This window comes from Lathamus discolor, chromosome 9 (genome assembly GCF_037157495.1).
Source record: "Lathamus discolor isolate bLatDis1 chromosome 9, bLatDis1.hap1, whole genome shotgun sequence".
NCBI classification, from domain to species: domain Eukaryota; kingdom Metazoa; phylum Chordata; class Aves; order Psittaciformes; family Psittacidae; genus Lathamus; species Lathamus discolor.
Window position 1 is genome coordinate 2,102,141 of NC_088892.1, and position 19,189 is coordinate 2,121,329.

The 19,189-nt window shown below is 55.9% G+C and overlaps 1 protein-coding gene across 3 annotated transcripts in view; it reads left to right on the forward strand.

Moving 5' to 3' along the window:
- The window catches only part of MID2 (midline 2), a 153,794-nt gene that overhangs the window by 71,832 nt on the left and 62,773 nt on the right, over window positions 1–19,189 (forward strand). For 2 of the 3 annotated variants that reach the window (XM_065689185.1, XM_065689187.1), the window contains exon 1: window positions 17,306–17,387. The exons of the other annotated variant lie outside the window; for it this stretch is intronic. The gene's annotated coding sequence lies outside the window, so the exon portion shown is untranslated. Of the gene's footprint in view, window positions 1–17,305; window positions 17,388–19,189 lie in introns of those variants that run through there. 3 annotated transcript variants of the gene reach the window in all.

Here is a 19,189-nt window from a genome sequence, read left to right on the forward strand (position 1 = left end):
ACCCAAGAACTTCTTGTTCTGTTTCCCCTCATCTGCCCTTTGCTCCGTGTGACCGCACAGGCTGTGTCACAAGCAAGGAGTTAATTGCTGAGGCGGTCCATGGACCCTTCTGGAGGCTCCTCCTGGCTGCAGTATGGGGCTGCAGCATCCTGCAGGCAGTGGGGGTAGATGCTGCCCTCACCCTTCTGGTGGCTTTGGGGGCTCTTCCCAGCAGTGAGTGCTCTCGGATACATTGGGAGATGTGGGAAGCCGGGCAGGCCGGGGCTGTGCTCCCAGCCGCAGCCAGGACAGGGCTGCCACAAACCACCCCACTATTCCCATGGACCTGCTCTACTGGAAGTCAGGCACGGCTCCACACCTCCCGGGCTGTGCCCCCTCCCTGCAAGCTCTGTCCCTCTGACACAGCAGTGCTGAACCTCGGGCTCTTCATCGAGGTGATGGCTCTCCTTGGGGCGCAGAGGGGAGCCCCACAAACCCACGTCCTGCAGCTCTCTGGGGCTCTCACAGATGCCTGGGAACAAGACATTTGCAAGGTGTCAGAAGAGCGGCTGGCCAGTGAAGCAGCTCTGGCTGCTGGGCTGCAGTGTTCCATTAGCCTCACACAGCTGAGGGCACTCAGCACTCTGGGTGGCTTGTTACAGACCCTTCAAAAGAGCCGTTTGCTCCAGCATAGCCATCCTTTGGCTTTCCATGCTGTCCTGAGTTGTAAATCACAATAAGCTGCTTCCTGATATGGGGTATCTCAGCTCTAGGGGATGAGGGGCTTGTGCCAGCCTGTGGTGAGCAGTCAGTATCTCTCACAAGAGCCTGCACTGGCAAAAGGGCACCCAGTGCCTACAGGTGCTGGCGGCACCTTCAGGAGATGCAGGTAAATGTCCCCAAGCATATGGTGAGTGCAGTGGGTGGGAGACTCGCTCTGTGGACAGGAGGGGGGTTTGTATGTGTCTGGGAAACTGGACCAGGTCCTGGGGGTGAGGCTGTGCATTCTCAGGGTGCTGGTTGTGCACACCAGTGCTCAGTGTGGTTACTGCAAGGAGGGGGTCCCTGTGTGCTCATACCCTTGGGCAGGGTGGCAGGACACTGTCTTCTCAGCAGTCTTTTGGAGCTGGAGCCAGCAGAGCTGGGCTCTGGTGGAGGGCTCTGGGCATTGGCAGCAAACGCAATTGCTGGAACCAGGGTTGTTCATGCTGTCTGGAGACATGGGCTTGGTGGCCAGATCCCGGAACTGGGATGAGATCCCAGATGGCCCCAGGGTGGGCTTGGGGGTGACTTGGAGTAGGCTGGGCCAAGTGCAGACAATTGTGCCCAGCAAAGCTGTTGCTTTCTCAGGGTATGGTCGCTGAGGGCTGGCTGGGCTTTTTGCATTTACTGGTGGGAAATCAGTGTGAGCAGAGCAATCTGTGCTGGGAACCAAGGGTAAAGCCTTGGGGCAGCTCCCTGCCACCTTCACTCCAACTCACAACACTGAGATATGTCCAGTGCTCCTCATGTGTGCGTTGGAGCTTACATCTGCCAGCATAAGCAGGCAACTGCAGCAGAAGTTCTGTAGCTGAGCAGTAGAGGAGGTGAGCTGGACACATGTTGTCAGACTCATTTCTGGTGATGCTTTGACTCTGAACTGTTTCTACTTTGGGATGAGAAATGCCAGGCTGTTTGCTTGCAGTGCAGTGCAGGGCTGCTTGGAGATGTGGGGACTGAGAGGAGATGGAAAAGTCAGAGAATTATTTCTGTAAGCATGCTCTTTTCTTTTTAAAATCTTTTCCCAATTCCCCCGAGGCTTTTCAAAGGGGGAACCTGTGTACTTGTGTGGCAGCTGCATTGACTGGCTCTGTCATGTTGATAGCCTGTGTCTCAGAGAGCTCCTTGATGCTGGAGAGCACAACAGCTCCTCCCAGTCCCAGGCCCACTTGGCATCTGCTTTCAGGGATGTCTCCTAAATAAAAGCTGGCTTGAGCACAGGGGATGGGGTGCTGAAGAGTGGAAAGAAGGTTCATCGTTAGAGCAAGCCGAAGACCCAGAATAGGAATAAAAGCATTTGCTGAGCTCAGCGAGTAGCATTGGACAGATTAAGAAGTCAGCAAACAGGAACCAAGACAAACATCAGGGCTGATCCGGAGCTAGGGTTTGGACAGCTACATCTGCACTGGCTCAGGCTGACAGAAGTGAAACTAAGAGCATGGGAATGATGGGTGTCATCACACCACTACTTGAAAAAGGGAAGCTTCTCTAAACCGGTTTCGATTCTGGCTCCATAAGAGGACTAGAGCTGAGCAAACTCCCCTGGCCCCCTGGTTTGTTTGATGAATTCAGGCAGCAATTCTGCTGGAGATTGTCAGTGATTTGGAGAGATTCCTTCATTATTAATTATTCAGAGCATCTCACTGCACCAGCGCTTCCGCTGCTGGGCAGTTTGCAGGCCCTTTGCTGGCATTTGTGTTCCCTCTGCTGCGGGGTCTGGGTTATCTGTACTGTGACTTCTGCTAAAAAGTTCATCAGCAACTAATGGCAAATCAACAGGATTTTGTATTTGAGCTTGTAGCTTTCCTTCAGAGCTTTCTTACATGAAGAAGGTGTGACCAAGTGGACAACATGTGTGAAAAATGGCTGTGGAGCTGAGTGCCTGCGCCTGCCCCAACTGAGAGACTACAGTGGCTTTCTGAAGCGGGAAAATCTGTCTTTACAAATACTTCCATACCTTGGGAAGGAGCTAGCAAGCTGGGAGAGCGGTGCTGGTCTATCTGGGATGCATGGGTTGAGGGATTTTTAAGTGCTGGTCTATGTGGTGAGGGTTTTTCCCTCTGGTCCACTGGTTAGTCTAATAAAAGCTGCTAGCTGGCTTTTGCATGCATTGGTTAAGGGATTTTTAAGAAAGCAGCAGCAAATGTGTGCCTTGGCAACAGTGATGGTCACATTGCATGTCAGTAGGATGACTTTGAATCACAACTGTCTCCACTGTTCTCCACTGCTAGATGGACCCAGGGGGCAGCCTCAGAAGTTGGCACCACAGAACCCACCTCCATGTCCCTCTCAGGCATCTATCCCCACAGTGTGTGTGGTCCAGGCATGGCTTTTGCTTTGCTCTGCAAAGATTTCACCCTGCAGCCAAATGCCCACAGTGCTGGTGAGAGTGGCTCATGGGTGCTGATGTTAATGCGGCTAGGACAGGCCACCAGCCCCATGCAAGGCTGCAGCCTGCCCCACACTTCATAGCACAGTTGGAAACACTTCGCAATGAAAGTAAACCCCAGCATCTTCTTTCAGTGTCTGTGTGAAATGGAAGCCAGCTCAAGCTCTATTTTTAGCCTTCCCATAACCAGGTGTGTGAGCAGGCAAGAAGAGCAGCACGTTGATGAGGAAGGTTATCGCACACCGAACCTCCTGCAGGCATGCTGCTCTTGGGGGGTACCAGCAGCCTGTGCAGGGGGCTCTCCCACCCCTAGTAAAGGGAATGCTCTTGGTCTTCCCTTGCTTATGAGCACGGAGTTCAAATCTCCCAAAGAGGCTGGTGTTGAGATCTGTTGGTTCCTCAATAGCATCATCCTGATGGAGCAGAGCAGCCCACTGTACCTGGGGATGCATGGATGTGTTGGTCTCTCTGCTGACTTGGTTTTGCTTTGCCTTTGTCTTAAGGTTGTGGGTGAAATTCCCATTGTGAGAATGAAGAGGAACCCCCATTTGGGAAGGAAATGCTTCACAGACAGTCCTGGCCCAGGGAATCCTCCTGGAAGAAGATGACAAGACCTGAAGTGTGGCTGCGTGGCAGGGAAGGGCAGCACTTCATGCTTCCTGAAATACACTACAAAAGCAGGAATAAGCCTGACCTAGATACATGAAATAACACGGTCCCTGGCAAAGTGCTGCAGCACAAGTGAAAACTGCACATTCATCAAAACCCCAACTCGCTCGCTGCCCATAGATACACACAGCCTGGAATGGGACACGTGCAGGGGTGACATGACATTGGCACAAGCCACATCTGGCAATGGCATGGATGTGTTAAATCCTGCTGTCAGCCAGGAGCAGTGGTGATACAGGTACCCTACTCTGGCATTACCTGGTCACAGTGACAGGTCCTGCACTGCCTGCTGAGAGGGATGTGTTTGTTCCTGCTGCATGGGAAGGCAACATACGACCTCACAGGTCTCTGCAGGGTGGTCCACACTGTAGGAAGGTGCTGCTGGTCCCCTGGCCTGGGGTTACTGGTTAGCAGTGCTGCTTGCATGCTGTTCCCAGCGTGGTATGAAGCTGTGCCTGCTGCGTTCACCGCTTTGGGGCCCATCCTGGGCTTTCCCTCCCGTGCATTGCAACAATGTGAGCTGGAACAAGTCTGCTCGGGTACTTTCCTCGTGCCCTGGAGCGGGTAATGTGGACCAAGGAACACGGAGGTCTCTGATCCTCTTGCCAAGTGCAGAACATGCCAGGGCCAGCGCAGCCCGTCAGGCAGCCGCTCCTTGGTAACAGCTCCTGATCTGGCACTCAAGCACTGCCTCGCATCTCCACCCAGCAGTATGGGAAATGCAATTGCTCTCTGGGCACTAAGGACTGAGCATGCAGGGTGCTGCATGGGGGCAGTGTGAGCAGGGAATGGAAGTGGGAACCCCATTTGGGAAGTGCAACGGATCAGTGCAAGACTCCCCATTCCCACCCCACAGCTCCTCTGCCCCAAGCACAGTCTGTTTAAGCAACTTCAGTGACTTGAGCAGCTTCAGACCTCTCTCAAGCTCTGCCTCCTCCATCATGTTCATGCTGTGGCCTGTGGTCCCAGGCAAGGAAGTGTCAGCTGCCCCATGTCTGCCTGTGACGTTAATCAGAGTGGGAATGGCAGGCAATCTGTGAGAGAGATAAAGGGGGTTATAGCCCAGTAGCCAGCTTAAACCTGAAGTGTTGAAAGGCTCTTCCGGACTGTGGCTTTCAGAGATTGTGACCCCTGTTCATTTAGGTTCCCAGCACCTGGGGGATGAGGGAGCTGACAAGCTCTGTCTTGATCCATCACTCATGTCATACTAATGCCGCTCAGGATGCAGCTGAAGCTATTATCTGGGGCTGTCTGTGCTACCTGCTGTTGGCAGAGCACAGTGGCAATAGTCTACAGCCAAACCCTACCCCAACAGCAGAGAGGATTTGCTCTGCAAGCCCAAGGCTGCAGCTCGAAGGGCTGGCACACGATTGACAGCTGCTTGGTGGCTGCTTCAAGCATCACCTGAATGGAGAAGATAATGAAAATGTTTGCCTGATCCTGCTGATCCTCATGCCAACGTGAAAACAGCAGTGCCAGTCTCTCCAAAACTGCGTTCAACCCCATCCTGGTGTGACTGTGAGCACTGAATGTGCTGCACAGTACAAGCAGCTCTGTGAGGAGCCTCTGAAGGCACATGGGAGTTTGCAGCGCAGCAGCCGACGTGCTGAGCAGCGCTGCAGTAGATCAGAGCTGTGCTCAGCACCCCACTGATGTGCTGTGTCTCTGCTGGCAACACGTGCTGCAGGTTTCTTGCAAGCTCCTGCAAGATCTAAGCTGGGAATGCAACAGCCCCATGTAAAGCAGGTTCAGCTGGAGACAGCCAGAGGTGCAAAGCACAGGCCCTGTGTATTGAATGGGAAGATATTTGAGGGAGGAAATTGTCCCTACTGGTAATGTTCTGGGACCCACATGCATGAAAGAGAAGCAAACAGGGGCTGGAGTTTATGCTTGTGAGCTCTCATTTGGGACTCCAGGCAGAGATACGAGCTAATGTGAGTCGTAAAGGAGAAATATCTTCAGCCATGAACGAGGGGCAGGGGAGATGTTGCTGCCTCACGTGTCCATCCCTGTGGATGAGGAGTTTTTCAAGGCACATAAACATCAGTATTGTTGCTTTACGGCAGGGAATCAGTGTTTGAAAGAGACGTGATTTGTGAGAAGTTGCCGAGCAGCATTCTCCTGCTGCAGATGGAGCTCTCTGCTGAGTGCCCTGCTGTGATCCGCTCCTCCCTGCAGCATCGCCCTTGCTTGCGTGGGTGCCTCATTGCCTTCATGCAGGATCAACGTGTCCAGCTCCAGTGTGCTCTAACCTATGGCATGGACCAGTCCGGGGGCTGGTGTGCGACAAGTGGGAGATGTGGAGTGCCTAAATACTGGTCCCACTGCAGCTCCAGGCTGCTTTCCACAATGACATGGGCAGGGGGAACGTAGCCATTGCCCTGCACAAGGGAGAGCAGCAGGACAGAGAACAGGGAGATTGCACCAGACCAAGCCACGCATTGTGCAAAACCTTCCTGCCTGTGAGCAGCTGCTTCACAGCCCATCCCAAGCCATGGGCCACCAGCACAACAGACCCCAGACAAGAACAGCCCCCAGGTGGTTTTCCCACATGGTGGCTGTTGGCCGCCAGTGATGAATTCACCCAAAACACCAACTTCCCTTGCTCTGGAGCTGCTTTGTTCTTCTCTGCTATGACTCTTTCCCTAGTTAGGGAACCAGAAGTATGATTCTAACAGATTTAGGCTAGGCTCTGTGCGTAACATGGGGGAATTTGTACAGACAGGTGAGTCTTAAAGCTGAGGAGCAGGAATCAGGCATCTTTGCAGGAATTCTGACCCAGGAAGGCTTCGGTCCTATTTCGAAAGAGAAGGAGAAAGGGAGGGAATAACCAACACGTGTCTTTTAGAGCTGCTAATGGCAGATTCCCTGAGGTGACCTAGCTGGCAATCCTCCTGTCTCACCTCTGACAGGTCCCTGTCTCCAGCTGAACCATCAGCACTGGTGTCTCCATGCTCTGGCACCAGAGGGCTGGCACACGGGCAGGTGGGGACAGCGGGATGTGGCAGGACACCCCCTGCTCCTCTCCACAGCCGTTTGCTGGCACAGGTGAACATCTTCTCTCCGTAATGGTGTTAAGTCTGACTTACTGAATGATTTGTGGTTAGCAACGGGTTCAGCTGGGCTGGGAGCTGCCTGCTGCAGGGCTCCATGTAGAGCCCGGTGTGTGATGCTTAAGCTGGGGGGGGGGGGAGTGTCTTTGCCATCCTGGCATGCGTGGGTTAGTGTGAAGGCATCAGCCATGTCCCCACTTGTGTCCTTCCCTTCCAGTGGTTTTTCAGGGGGATGCACAGCGAGCACCGACAGATCTCCACATCACGAAGGCTAATTTTATGTCCTCTTTCACATTCCCCTGGAGGGCTACATTGGCCTAAAACTGTGTTTTGATCAAAAGGCAACTGAAAAACTTGCAGAAAATCAGTTCAGAGCCTTCTGCGTCTCAGGACACCGGTGTAGGGCCAGACCTGACATCTCATGTTGCGTCCATAAGTCCCTGTGGAACACTGTGCTGGTGTCATGGAAGTAGGTGTGCAGGTACAAAAGCAGCCATTGAGCACAGCACGGGTCCATTGGCACTCGAGGTCTAGTGGTCAACAGCCTGTGCAATGGCATTGCCTGGTCCTGCAGCAGGAGGGTCACATCGCTCCCACCACTGTCTGCTCTGGGACCACTGGTTTAACGCTGGACTTGAGTAAAAGCCTGAGGTTGCTTGAGGTTGCCCTGCTCTCTGGGGGCAGAGGATCCTCTCCTGTGCAGGGGATCACAGCGCGTTTTTTACTGTTGGGAGACAGGAGGGCCTGGCTGGGGAGCCAGCACCCTCTCTGCCAGCAGGAGAGAACCAGGACAAGTGTCCTCGAGGCTGCCTGCTTGGGCAGCACAGGGGAAGGACACCACCTCCCAGGCACTTCTGGGCACAGGTAGTTACAGCAAGCTCTTAGCATCAGTCCTTCTTCACTGTGTTTCTGAAATGTACCCAACAAAAGAGGCATCTTCCAACATGCACCAGAGTGCATGAGTGATACACAAACATGATGTGATGACAAGGGTGAGGAGTGGCAGCATTCCCAGTTATCCAACAGGCAGAAGAGCTGCCTGCAGGGGCTACATCCAGGAACTGTGGGGAGCTGTTTTCAGTTCTGGTCCCCACTGCTGAGTGGCTGATTGCTCAGCGCTGTGGAGCACGCACATCCTGCTACATGCAGCAGATCCTGCAGCATCACCCCCAGCTCCTGCCCCGCTGAAATTGCACGGCATTCACAGGTGCTGTGAAATCCTTGTCTAAAGGATTTCAGCTGCTCAAGGGGAGTCATCCAGAATGGGCTGCAGCTCCTTGCTGGGCACCTACCCACACAGTGAGGGGAAACTGCGACATGCCAGAGCACTCCATGTGGGCATGCGTGCTGCTCCTGGAAAAGTGCCTGTCGAGCATCCTCTGCCTTGAGGGGAGGAGGAGGAGAGCAGGGTGATGGGCCCTGATGGAGACACAGGCACTGGAGTCAGCTCCTACCCTGGGACGTGTGGTTCACTCATTTCCTTGCACCATCCACAGAGGTAAATGCACCTTCAGGAAGCCACATCCAACACCCCTCTTGGCCAGAGGCAAAGCAAAGCCATGGTCTATTGTGGTGTGGAGCTGCTCAGGGCTTTCTGACCCCCACATCTCCCCACATGCAACCAGAGCAGGGTGTCGAGAGGGAAAGTGATGCCCAGGGCTCACCACAGAGGGACTGGATGGTGCTGGTGGTTGGAGGTGCCTTGCCAGACACAAGGATGGGTTCCTGGGAGCGAAACTCCCTGCAGGCTGTAGGTTGAGGCCAGTTTCTGGGTCTGGGAGGTGCTGCAGCATGGCCTAACCCGCTCCACACACAGCCAGGCCCTGCAAACCGCATTGGATCCCCCTCAAATAACCTTTCACCTGGGATCCGTGGGACGTCCAACTCCCCCACTGGGTGCAGGGGAAAAGAGAAGCCAGAGCCTCAGCCAGCTCATGATCCCCTTTGGTTCTGCAGGTGCAAGGTGTGAGAAAGTCTTTCTTCTGCTCTGGTGCTGGGAAAGAAGGGGCAAGTTCACAGGGGAAAAGCTTTTGCTTGAGCCATTTACATGCTGGATCTGACCACTGGGAAAGGCACCAGCTGGAGGTGGGAGAATCGTGCATTGACACACAGGGACTCCATCCCCTGGAAAACACAGAACAGCTTCCCTGTGCTGCCATAGCTGGTGCTGGGAGAACATGAGCAGGATTATGTATAGAGACTTGCCCATGTTTATGCCCAAATTCACCTTGTCCACCTCTGCCTTCATGGTACCAAGCTGCTGACAGCCTGGCAGAGCTTCAGGATGTGGTGCAGGCTTTCCCAGGAAAACATGCTTTAAAATCCTAATTGTGAGTCTTGTTCTCATCTGACCTACTCAACACCACATGATCCATGCAGCAAATCATCTGGGTACTGAGTAATTACAGCTTAGTGTTAATAAATGAGCATCAAACTCGTAATTATCTGCAGAAGTTACTTGATGAATGGTTTAAAGAGCCCCACCACGAATCCAGCCCCATTTTGCAGGAATGGAAGGCTGTCCACAGTCAGGGGATGAGTCAGGGGGAGAGGTGAGCTCTGGCCCTTCCATCACCACGTGGCAGCAGGGTGAGGTTAGTGCTGCCTTCTGCATGGTGGATTCTGGTTTGCACCCCATTCGGCCTCCAGAGAGTCTCACTTCCTGGCTCCTTCAGAGCCACGGCACTCTGGGCACACTGGGGATTGTTTAGCCTTTGGACAAGTCTCTGGGGCTAACTGGTCGAGGGGGAATGCTGTCGACACCCTCGCAATGATGTGCAATGATGTGCAATGATGTGCAGAGATGGGATCTGGAGCAGGCTCAGCGCATGCAGCTGCCTGGTGACACGGTGAGGGGCTGCACTGCACCTCTGCCTTCAGCCAGGGGCAGCTGAGGCACCACTAGGTCCAGCCCCAGCCCCAGGCATGGGACAGGGCTGAGAAAGCAGCTGTGTTCCCAGGAGAGCGCTCGGGCAGCGCCTGATGTTATGGGTCTCCTCAGCTCAGCTTCAGCCCCTTTCCTCCCAGTGGCATCTCCCATCCCCAGCCTGTGCTCTGTGCCCAGCCTCAGCACACTCCATCCCTCCAGACCATGCTGGGTTGTGCTGCTGCTCCCATTGGGACAGGCAGGACCTGGTAGCCCGCGGCAGTGCTCTGGAGCTCCCTTGCCCACTGCAGCCCACAAAGTAGCACCCTGAGGATGCAGGGAGGTCGCAACCTCCTGCCCCCCTGAGCAGTGACTCCCTGCTGGTAGCAGGATCTTGCCTGGGCACACAGCATCTGCACCGTGAGCGGCATTCCCTTCTTCTGGAGTTAGTGGGAATCTGTTTTCCAAGCCTGTAATCCTCTGCAGTGGATATAAAGCTGAAGAAACCTACCCAAGCTACTGCAGTATGTGCAATCCAGGTATCTCCATGGCAGTTGCCTGCTGCAGGAAGTGTTGTTTCCATATGGAAATAAACTGAAAATGAGGATTTTCCCCCCTTGCTCTGTTAAGCCAGGTGCACCACAAGCAGTAACTCCTGGCTGGCTGAGGAGTGCTTGGCAGTGCTCTTCCACTGACTAAATGAAAAAGCATCTGAACCAGGAAGGTTCTCGGAAGGTCCTTGTAGCCCTGATTTGTGATTGTTTATTCCCGGCAGCAGAGCAGAATCCATTAAAATGGATGTGCCTGTTATGGAGCACATTTCCCTGCTCCTTGCAAGGAGCAATTACAATAATGAGCTGCACGAGAGTGAGACCAGCTTTTCAAGCAGCAGGTCCTGTGAGCAGCTTTAGCTCCACACACCAGGGTACAATGGGCACAAGGGTACCACAACAATGGGAAGGGCCCTTTCACCTGGTCAGCACCATCCCCTCCCTCCCTCCTCCAGCCCCCCACAGTCAGTGGGACCTGGGGGCAGTGTCAAAGCATCCATCCTGCCCATCACCTTGTGTCCAACAGCACCATGCTGGAGGAGCTGGAGGCTGCTGCCGGGTCCCTGCCTTTGGGGCATGTTCTCTTTAAAAGCTCCCCTCCACGTTCTCTTTCTGTTCATGTGTGAGCTGGTGGGAAGCCAGAAACTCGCCTGGCTTTGGAAAAGGTGAGATGTGAAAATGCTCCAGGAACCGGAGCTTTAAAATCAGTATATATATGCTCTGCAGGACCCTCATGCTGGCTGGAGACCAAGAACCCTGAGTAGATGCACACTGGTTTCACCTAGCAGGAGCCTTCAGGAAAGCCAGGAGATAAACCACCTCAATGGTAATTCTTCAGAGCTCTTAGATGTGAAGTTTTAACCTGTTGTCTCCATCCAAGTCACAAACATTTCTGTTGTGCTGTGTTAGCTGAAGGGACCACTGACCTTTGTGAGGGGACCTGGGTGCTTCATCACAGCAGGATCAGCGCTGCTCTGCTCCCATCTAGCTAGGGAAGGAGAGGACCTGGCTGGCTGTCAGGTCTCTGGCAATGGAGATTCCACCACATCCCTCAGTGAAGTGCTTGCATAGCATATCACCCCACAGCAAGCACTGCACGCCCTGCTTCTCGTCTGATTTTCTGGGTGAAACTCCCAGCTCTGCTCTCCCATCAGATCTGTATGAGATTAAAGAATCTTTCCACATCCAGTGCCAGCTCCCCACACAGGTTTCCATGGCTGGGCTGGAGTCACCCCTCCAGAGGAGGATGCACAGTCTCACAGCATCACAACTGACCAGAAGGAATTTCAGCAGCAGCGCAGGCATCCTCCGCTCTCTGCTCCTCCTGGTGTCCACCTCCTCCTCCATAACCTCACAGCTCTGGTCCTAACAGTTCAACCACAGAAGCTAATGGAGAAACTGTGAGTACAGGAGCTGCTTTGCACCCAGCAGCTGGGTGAAAAGCCAAAACTCAGAACCTGTCTATCTATCTACAGGATAAATGTGAGAACAGGCATGGGACAAAAGCTAGAGAAGGGAAGCAGAAACAAGGGGAACTGAGACTTGTCTACAGGTACAGAGCAAGGGGTGAGGAGTTCACCATGGGATAGCAGCACTTCTCCACTAGTACCTAATCACTGTTGTACTGCAGACAACTGTTTGCAGACAAGTCCTGCAGCACCATTTACTAAACTGCATGGATAAACCCTCTGGTTAAAGCATTCCCTCTGGAGCAACAACTGCTTCTCCCATGCTTCTGCTGTGCTCTTCCTTTCCCTCTGTCCAGCCTTGTTATCCTCCCTGTTACAGTCTGGGCAGGCACAACCATCAGCAGAGAGCCCGCCACCTCCCCATACTCTGAGCACAGCCCCAGCTCCATCCTTCACTGTCCTTCTTCACCCTATGCTGCAGGCTCCACTATGGTGCTTGTTTCAGCGTTGCAGCCTCTCCCCAAGTAGCAGCAGCAGGAGCTCATGTTATTTGGGGATGAGCTTTTCTTGCTCTGATTTGCACATTGTGGTTTCTGCCCAACGCGAACCTGCCACAGGGGCCCCGATGTCAGTTTTACTCTCGAGGAGGTGCTGGCCGTGTCCCTGCTGGAGAAGGATCAACCTCCCCACCCTGAGCCCGTGTCCAGCTTTGCTCTGGGTTTCAGCCATGTGAGACAGAGGCCGTGTTTTTCCCGGGATGCCTGCCCATTCCCAGCTCCCAGATAAGCATCACAGCTTCCCCTGCCCCAGATGGGCACAGCCCCACACCTGGGTCCAGCAGGGCCCTGCTGCAACCTCCTGCGAAGAGCCCATGGGAAGTCAGCCCCTGGCAATCCCCGCAGTGGTTCCTGGCTCCATGCTGCCTTTCGCAGCAGCCTATGTCACATCCTCAGCTAGTGTATGCCCTCAGCGCGCCTCTTGCTCCTTCCTCGTCCCCACTAACAGACTGTGCTGTTCAGAAGGGTGCTTCATTTCCTGCTGGGGGTTTGCTCCCCAGCCCTGCCTAGTGCCTGCTCCTGCCCAAAAGAGTTACCTTGAACTCCAAGAGCAGCTCTGCTGTGATTTGTTTCTCCTTAAACTCCCTTTGGTTCAGCGCATGTTTCCTCTCCTTTCCTTCCAGCTGCTGAGGTGTGAGCAGGGAGTAACCACTTGCTGAGTGCTCCGGGGGCAGGGAGCAGCTCCTTGCTTTCCTGGAAGGGCGAGAGGTTTTCAAGGTCCTTGGAGCACAGGTTATGGACACTGAGGAAACTCTCAGTGCTCTGGAATGAGGTCATTGCTTTTATTCTGGTTACAAGCCCGATCTGGGTCTTACCAATTGCATATTTGCTTTATGTAATTCCTAAACTAGCCTAATGCTGGGTGCAAAGGTGGGCAGCAGGGTATGTGCTACCTGTCCATATGTGAGGGTGCAAGGAAGTGCAAGATGCAGGTTAATGTTCAAGGACTGCTCCAAATATGTGTGACAGTGAGGTGGGAAGTGTGGGAATGCTTCCCACAGTGTGGTGGAGTCAGGGTAGGTCCTGTGATGCGAGGGGCTGACTTTGGGTTGGGGGAGAGGCTCTTCTGGCTGCTGGAAGCTAGTTTCTCTTTTGCAAGGCATAAAGGTTACCCTACATCATCCTTGGAGACAGCACAACATGCTGCAGGAGCCACTGACAGTGGCCTGGGCTGTGCTGGGCACAGAGATGAGGAATGCAGGTACCTCTTCTCACCTTCCTGTCTGTGCTGGGCTTTGGGGGGCAGGTTCCCACATGCAGTTTGGGATGTGCGTCAGAGAAAAGGGAAGCCTCAGTAAAGACCCTCTTGGCCTGCTCACTGCTCAGCTCCTGCTGTAGTTAGTTACTAGCCCTTGCAGGTTGTGGTCACTTGCATATTTGGACGGCAAGTGCTTTAGGATGGAGAGATGGAACAGCTCCTGCTGCAGCTATGGGTCCTTGCAGCTGGTCTGTAGGACAAGAGGCTGTACTGGCCCCCAGCTTGCTCCTCTGCCTGCTCCCAGCGGCCAGTGTTATATCAGGGGTTGTTCATTGCTGTTGTTAAAAGCAGGTTCTCAGGGCTGCAGAGTTCAGTGTGTATATGGGCAGTGAAGCTTTCCGCCTTACACAAACTCCCCTCATGCACATGTATGGAAGGTACTCAATAACTACATAGCAGTTTTTCCTGGGACCCTGTGCCCTTTGGTCAGGGTTTTTATGCAACAGTTCTGTGTTTGCCCTCCAAGGTGAGGCTTTAGGAGCCCTGCAGTGGTTATGGAGATAGACCCCTGGTTTCCAGGGTGGCACCAAGCTGTCCGTAACCCATCACACCGCTTTCCTCTGCGGATAGCCACTGGGCACTTTCCCATTTCACCAGGCAGCAGCAGAGGTCCCTGCAGAGCATGGCCCCGTTCACTAAACCAGCCCCTGCCTTGGCAGCATCCTTCCTCCAGCTCTTGGGCTCCCCTTGAGCAATCCCCCTTTGCCTGCCACCAACAGGGATGGCTGGACTCTGGCCTAAGAGGAATGCAAACCAGCACCTGAAATACAGGATGTATTGTAGGACACTGAGATGTGCAGGAGATGGCTTGAAACGTGGCTAGATGGTCCTTGTCTGTCAAACCCCAGCTCCTTACCCAGGGTCGGATTTCCCCTCTGGGGGTCCCAGGGGAGGCAGAAGATGGGATTGCTCAGAACCAAGGGCGTGCAAAATACTCTCTTGTGGCCCTCCTTAGAGAGCTGGGCTGGACTAAGGAAGTGTTGAGGGCTGCTTGTGTGCAGCCAGAGATGCACCAAGCACTGGTGCCTGGCCGCAGCGTGTGGCACTACCACCACCACCCATCACTGCGCCGTGGAGGGGTGTTGGCAAGTGGATGTGAAGCCAGAAGAGCTTGTTCTGCGACAGGTGAGGCCGGTGGTTTGCTCCTCATGAAAGAGATCTGGAGCTTAGATCAGGCTCTGAAATTCCCAGCCTCAACATGAGGTGGTGCAAAGCATCCACTTCCCATCGTGAGAGCACGGCTCCCTGTGCAGCAGCAAGGAGGAACCGAGCGCCTTTGGGGAAGAACTGGAGATAAAGGATGTGCTAATGAAAGCTGGGAGGATGAAGTCATCAAAATGTAAAATGAAAAGAGATTCTTCACGGGGAATTCATCCATCCCCACTCATCCATCTCCACAGCTGCCCGCCCACTTTGTGGAAGCACTGAGGAGGGGGATTCACAGGTTAAAAGGGCTTTATTCTCTTTGCTTTCCACTGTAAGAGCACAATTTAGAGGGGGAATCCTGCTTCATAACCCTGTGTTATTTATTCACCAGGCATCCCAGGCACGCGGAACAACTCGAGTGTCCCCATTCCCCGTCCGTGAAGCGCCAATGCTGATGCATACCAGCCTTGGGCAGCAGGAGCAGCAGCGTCCCGCAGCTGCGTGTTAGAGCGCCCAGGCAGCCTCTGTTGGGAACACAGGTCCTCCTGGAAGGGCTGCTCAGCGCTTGCCACTCCAACACGAGCTGGTGGGCAGACACAGCTCTTCTCCCCACCCCTGAGAACCTGACTCACTCTGGAGTGGTGAGCACATACAGTAGCGCAGAGCTCTCCCTCCTGCTGCCCTCCCTGCTCAACCAGAGCACCACCGGAACCTGATCCCTCCCCGTTTTGAACACAGGCAGTACTCAGCGCCACTGTAATTGTAAATATTTGCCCAAGGTCACCTCTGACACCTCCAGCTTTTAACACAGAGGCTCAATAATCTCAGCACTCATCAGGCTGTGGGAGGGGCTGTTGTCTGCTGCTGATCTCCTGGGAAAGCTGTTTGGGGACTTCAAAAATAAATAAATAAAAATATATATACATATACACACACGCTGTCACTGAGCTGTGGTTTGGTGGATCCCAGCCTCCATGGGCCCAGCACCAGCTCTGTTCTAGGGACAGAGACACAACCTTGATGCTCCCAGTTGTAGCTGATTCCTGGAGGGCAGGGGAAGGTGCTGAGGCTGATCTGCACCGTGTTGTACCTGCCGCTGGTCCAGCCCCCTGTGCTCCCCAGACCTGCCGGCAACCTCTCCCTCTGTGTGTCACCAGAGCAGGGGTGACATTGTGGTGCTGAGCAGCTGCCACCTCTGCATAATTCTTGTTGGGGCTTATTTCTCCCTGGTGTGCCAGGGGGAAGCCTGGAGGTCTCTGAGCTTGGGTCTGTTACAGTACCTGTGGTACCTGCATCCCTTGCAGTAGCTGCTCCCTGGCTGCTGCCACGGAGCCCCCGGTAATGGAGCTCTGCTGTGATCTCCAGCATCTGCCAGCTGTTGGTGGCCTCGTTCCTCCTGCAGCCTGATGTGCCATGTCTCAGGGCTGCACAACTGTGCCATGGCTCTTGCTGCTTCACCCCAGCCACCAGCGCCAGTGATGAGCAGCCTCGTTGCCAGCTGCCTGCTGTGATGTGCAGGCAGCGCTGGGCTCAGAAAAGCAGCTTCAATTTCCTGCTGCCTGAGTGAAGGAGGATGGGGCTGTATCGGGCCCTAATCGGGCCGTTTGTTCTCTTCCAATCAGTCTGCACAGGATGCAGACGACAAGGACCAGTCCCAGGACAGCCATGAACTACGTGACTTGGCCACGGCTATGCAGGCTCCATTCTTGCTGCCAGGAAAGCAGAGATAGGATTTAATGCAGAATAAGTGGCACATATTAAATACCCACTGTCAGGTCCTTCTAGGGAAAAGGGTTTGTGATTCCTTTACAGCAAGTGAGGTGGGAACAAGGCTGGCTGTGGTGTGGTGTTGACCTCCACAGCTTGTTGGGGTACTGCTGTCTTCCTCCACTAGGAAGTCACAGTGGGACAGCTACCATGTGCTATGTCTGGCTGTGAAGAGTGCAACAAGTGTGTATGTGCACTGATGATGCTATCACAGCACAGGATAGCTGCAGATCCCTGCTCACCGAACCCTCCTCCAGCACCTAGAAATTCTCTTCCCGACTCACCTTGAGGAGCCCGGGAGGCTTTTTCCTGGTGTTGATTTTAGAGATGGTTCAGTGAGACCCCTGGGCCGTCTTCAAATATAAATAACCTGTGCAGCACATACCCATGTTAACGAGGAATAAACTACACTCGGTTCCCCTTCCCTTGCCTCCCTCTGATGTAACTGCAGTGGGTACATCCATATGCACACAGGCACCTCATGAACGACGTGGGTCACCCCATGGTCCTTCCAGCGTGCAGAGGGCACCAGGAGGCCACTGCGAGAAGGAAAATCTCGGGTGACCGATTGGTCAGTGCAGTCTGCTCTAGTGAAAACCGGTGCGCTGGGGGTCCGCCACCACCCTGGGGACCCCCTGCCGTGCGAGGGGCCAGGTTTCGCCTCGTGCCCGAGGACACAGATCGCTCCCTGTCGCACCGGACTGCCCGCGGTCCCGGTGCGCGCAGGCGGTTACAGCCCGGCTCCGGTGGCCCCCCTCCGCGGTCACGCCAGGTGGGGGGGGGCGGACGGGGAGCGCGGGGCCTCACCTGCGGCGGGGCGGGGCGGGGCCCCTCGAGGGGCGGGGCGGGGCAGGGCGGGCGGGACCGAGCGCGGCTGGCACCGCCCCCCCCCCCCACCCGGCGCTCCGCTGCCGCTGCCGCCGCCGTCTCCCCCGCGCCTCCAAGATGCCCGGGCAGCGGCGGGGACGCTGCCGCAGCCCGCTGGTAGGTACCGGCCCCGGGCAGCGCGGCGGGACTGGGGGGAACCGGAGCGCGGGGCCCTTCCCGGGGTTTGCAGCAGCAAGTGGCTGGCGGGGGGGGCGCGGCTCCTGCCCTTCCCGGGAGCCGGTGCCCAGCGGCGGCTCCCGCCACCCCCGCTCGGCGCGACCGGCGGCCCAGCGCGGTCGCGAACGCTCCCTGCGGGGAGATCGGGGGGGGGGCAGCCCCTTCCCCCCACCCTCACCCGGTGGCGGTGGCGGCAGCAGCGAGGAGCCCCGGGCTCCCCCCCCCGCCCCAGGCCTTCGTCCGCTGGAAGCGCGGCTCGTCCCCGGCTGCCTGTGGGAGGGGGAAGCGCCGGCCCCGCCAACCGGTTTAACGACCCGGCCCCGGTGGAGCGGGCCGCGGCTTAGCTCCCTGCGTGTTTCGGTTCCCGGTGCTGCGGACAGGGATCGGTGAGGGGTTCACACGCACCCCCTCCCCCCCCCCCCCGCCGCCCCTGGTGACAAAGTTCGGTTCAATGGAAGTTCGGGGGTAACGCAGCTTCTCGCAGGGCGAGCGCCGGGAACGGGCGAGATGTGCTCGGCCCCGGGAGGCGGCTCCGGTGGTTTACAGCTCCCGGCGCTGTGATCGCCGGGCTTGCAGCGGTGTCTTTTGACTGTGTTGAGCTGTCGGAAAACGCTCCCGAGCGGCCCCCGGGAGCCGCCCTCCGTCCTCCCGCGCTGGGTCGATGCGTCTCGGCTCCAAGCCCATCTCAGCCGCGGGTTTCGGGGCTCTGCCGCGCGGCTGCGGAGGGCTGTGCCGCGGCCGAGGGCCGCGCTGCTGAGCGGGTTCGCGAGTTTCTGGGGAGGGCAAATGGCTCTTGTTGCTCCATAATTTCCTCAAGTCTGGACACGCCGGGGTGTTGATGGCTCCGGCTCTGCCTGCCCTGCCTGGCTGCCGCCCAGGCTTCCGCGCCCTCCCGGCGAGCCCTGGAACCTCCGCTGAGCCTTTGTTGTTGGAAGGCGGCTTCAAGGAGACCGGCTGGGCTCGAGGAGCTCTGCAGCCAGCCCGAGGCTGGCAGCCGCTGCCCGCCGGGGCTCTCGGGCATAGGTCCAGCAGCGAGGTCACTGCTGGGCAGCATCCGGCAAGGCCATGCGGTGCCAGCACCTGTGAGCGTGGGGTCAAGAGGGGCCCGAGTTGCTCCTTGACCCTTATTATAAGACCAGTGGTGCCCTCCCTTCCTTCCTTACCGCTGCTCCGGCGAGGCCGCGGTGTGTGGTGGCGCTTGGTCTGTCCTGGCGGAGCCCTTTGCCTTCCGTAGGTGCCCTGAGCTCTGCGCTGTGGCCATTGCTGGTGTGTTCCGTCTGCCAGGAGCATGCTCAAAACTCCTTGCTTGGCTCCTGTCCCTCACGAAGGGGGGGTAAAACAGAAGCCCGGGAGGCTCGTTGTGGCAGTCTGCCTGCCCCAGACAGTGACGGTGGAATGCTCTCATGCCCAAGGTGGGGGGTTATTCCCTGAGGATGCTCCTGGGAAAGACAGTGAATGCGATGGAAAGATGAGGAAGAAGAGCATAAAGTCGGGCACAGGAGCGGTTGCATCGGCTCAGGCAGGTGGTGTTATTGCTATAGAGCCCGGGTGTGCCGGCAGCTTGCAGGCGATTAGAGATGGTTCTGTGCCCTGCGGAGCCTTCTGTAGCAGTGGGTGCCAGAGCTGGGTGCCAGCAGTGTGGGGTGCAGCCAGGTGCTGAGAGCTGCCCCTTCTGTAACCGGGGCTTGAGAGGCAGGCACAGAGCTGCAGTGGGTGATGAATTCCCTTCTCTTGCCGAGTGC